The following is a 3,446-nucleotide window of genomic DNA, read 5'->3' on the forward strand; positions in this document are numbered from 1 at the left end:
GCAGATTGCACATTCTTCTCAAGTGCACATGGAACATTGTCCAGAATAAATCATATACTGAGTCATAAATCAGCCCTCAAGAGGTACAAAAAGATTAAGATAGTACATGCATATTTTCAGATCACAAAGCTATGTAATTGAAGTCAACCACAAGAAAAAGTTTGGAAAGCCCTCAAATACATGGAGATTAGAGAACATCTATTAAAGAATGAGTGGTTAACCAGGAATTTAGAGAAAAAATTGAAAAAATAAATGGAAGCCAATGAATATGAAAACATAATAGTCCAAGCCCTTTGGGACGCAGCAAAGAGGAAAGTATATTGCAGTTCAGGCTTATGTCAAGCAAGAAAGTTCTTAAATATGGCGGGAGGCTGTGTGTGCTAGCAGGGCAACATCAGCCACCCACCTGTGTTGGAGCAGGGTTAGCGCTGCACTCGGGGGTTCACAGCAAATGTTTTAATTAAAGCATGGAATATGGAAATCAGAAGAAAAACTAAAAAAGCTAGTGCTTTAGTCTCATCTGGAATTCTGTGGGCATGCCTCTTATAAGCAGTATAATGGCAGAATTTTAAGCCAAGTTGAGAATCTCTTTTAGTAGAAATTTCAAGTATTATTTTTGACTACTACATACTAGTAACTGTTTAGTTGGTGAAATTGAAGATCTTTCATCAAATCTTCACCAGATCAGAATAAATAAATCAAGAAGGAGGTTTTTCCAGGAGCTGGCTGTGCAAGATTTGATAGAATTAATATCCGATCACACAGCTGAGAAAGACCCTTGGTTTATTTGGACATGTTGCTGAACCTGAGGCTCGTATGCTTCTGAGTTGCTGTGGATGGCCCTGGCTCTCTTGACCACTCTTCCGAGTAGGATGTCACTGAGATCCCTCAAATGGAGCCTCCTGCTGCTGTCCCTCCTGAGTTTCCTTGTGATGTGGTACTTCAGCCTGCCCCCCTACAATGTGATAGAACGTGTTAATTGGATGTACTTCTATGAATATGAGCCAATTTACAGACAAGACTTTTTCTTCACACTTCGAAAGCATTCAAACTACTCTACTCAAAACCCACTTCTTATCATTCTGGTGACTTCACACCCTTCAGATGTGAAAGCCAGACAAGCCATTAGTTACTTGTGGTGAAAAAAGAATCTTGGTGGGGATATGAGGTTCTTACCTTTTTCTTACTAGGCCAGCTGGCCGAAAAGGAATACAAAGTGTTAGCATTGTTCTTGGAGGATGAGCACATTCTTTAAGGTGACATACTACGACAAGATTTTTTTAGATACAGGTAGGTAACTGAGTTTTGCCCCAATTCCAAATACATCATGAAGACAGACACTGATGTTTTCATCAATACTGGCAACTTGGTGAAGTATCTTTTAAATGTAAACCATTCAGAGAAGTTTTTCACAGGTTATCCTCTAATCGATAACTATTCCTATAGAGAATTTTACCAAAAAGCCCATATTTCGTACCAAAAGTATCCCTTCTAGGTGTTTCTTCCCTACTGCACTGGATTGGGTTCCATAATGTCCAGATATTCGGTGTCAAAAATCTATCAAATGATGAGTCACATAACACCATCAAGTTTGAAGATGTTTATGTTGGGATCTGTTTGAATTTATTAAGCATGGACATCCGTATTCCAGAAGACACAAACATTTTCTTTTTATTTAGGATCCATTTGGATGTTTGTCAACTCAGATGTGTGATTGCAGCTCATGGCTTTTCTTCCAAGGAAATTATCACATTTTGGCAGGTTATGCTAAGGAACACCACATGCCATTATTAATTTGACAAAAGCCTAGAGAAAGACAGGATACTCTGTGGAAAGTATTAAAATTGCTGTAAAATATCCAATGGAAAACTCATGGGAGGGTCACTGTGTTGAGTTGCACTGAACTGAGAGTCATAAAGAACCCACAGACTGGGGACTGGAGGTTCACCTAGACAAAAACCAAGTCAGGCTCTTTAAAGGTGATCATAAGAGGAATTAAACACCTTATAAAGGAATCTGGGATTTTTGTTAATAAAACTAATAGGACCAAACTATTTGAACATGCCATTTGGCAGACTAGAATTTGTTAAAAGGGTTTCATTGAATTATAAACTCATTAATCCATAGCAATGAAGCAATGTAGATCTCTACTTATTGAGCATTCTAGTCTGTTAAGTTTTTTGTGTATATCTGACATGGGTTGTCAGTTTTTAAAAATACATAGTTCTGTGTAAAAAACTAAAGTTACACTGAACAAAATTTCATCTGTTTTGGTCATTCAGAAGGTACTTCAAGATGTTACAGCATTTCACTGTTATAAATTACTATTTAATATTACTTAGCATTTCCTTGTGTTTGAATGTTATTATTGTTTCAGTACTGTATAAAGAGAATAGTGATTCCTACCCTTTTCCATTTGAACTTTTACCCAGTTACTTCACTGATGAATTTATTATTTCATAGCTCCATTAATGTAAAGTCATTGGCCATTATTGCATATCAGTAATCTCTTGGACTTTGATAAATATTTTACTGTGGTAATACAGAGAATAATTAAAGCAAGAATATCTGAATTTTTGTCTTGTTTTTAAAACTGCAATCCCCAGTGTTTATATGTTACTCTATCTGTTTCATTTTTTCACCTTAAAATTAAGAATAATATAGAATGCCAGGGAGCATGTTTCCTTTTGGAAAGGACTCTGAATGCAAAAAAGAAAAAAAGGACCCTGATGACCACAATATTGTGAATACTATTATTAATCTGCTCCATGTGTGTTCTCATTAACAATCAATTTGAGAATAAAGAGGGAAAAAAGAAAGAAAAAAAAGAAAGGTCTTAAACACAATTTGACATTACACCTAAAGTAGCTAGAAAAGGAACAGCAAATAAAGCTTAAAGCTAGCAGAAAAAGGGAAATAATAAAGGTTAGAGAAGAAATAAACTATAGAGAAACAAACAACAACAGCAAAAAAAAAAAAAAAAAGTAGAACAGATCAATGAGTCAGAGCTGGTCCTTTGAAAGAACTAACAACATCGATACCCCTAGCCAGACTTATCAAAAAGAAAATAGAAGGACTCAAATATATAAAATCACAACTGAAAGAGGAGAGATAACAACCAACACCACAGAAATACAAACAATTTTAAGAGAATTCTATGGAAAATTATATGCAAACAAACTGGGAAATCTGGAAGAAATGAACAAATTCCTAGAAACATACAAACTACCAAAACTGAAACAAGAAGAAACTGAAAATTTGAACAGACCCATAACCTGCAAAGATATTGAATCAGTAATCAAAAATCTCTGAACAAGCAAGAGTCTTGGGCCACTTGGCTTCCCAGTGGAATTCTACCAGACATTTAAAGAAGAGTTAATACTTATTCTTCTCAAACTGTTTCAAAAAATAGAAATGGAAGGAAATCTTCCAAACTCAGGTATGAA

At 35.5% G+C, this 3,446-nt stretch overlaps 1 pseudogene; it reads left to right on the forward strand.

The window, feature by feature from the left end:
• The first annotated feature begins 690 nt into the window (after window positions 1-690).
• Window positions 691-1,924, forward strand: LOC121023563 (UDP-GalNAc:beta-1,3-N-acetylgalactosaminyltransferase 1-like; annotated as a pseudogene).
• Window positions 1,925-3,446: the final 1,522 nt, after the last annotated feature.

This window comes from Herpailurus yagouaroundi, unplaced genomic scaffold (assembly GCF_014898765.1).
Source record: "Herpailurus yagouaroundi ecotype Mexico unplaced genomic scaffold, PumYag 566, whole genome shotgun sequence".
In the NCBI taxonomy this organism is placed as follows: domain Eukaryota; kingdom Metazoa; phylum Chordata; class Mammalia; order Carnivora; family Felidae; genus Herpailurus; species Herpailurus yagouaroundi.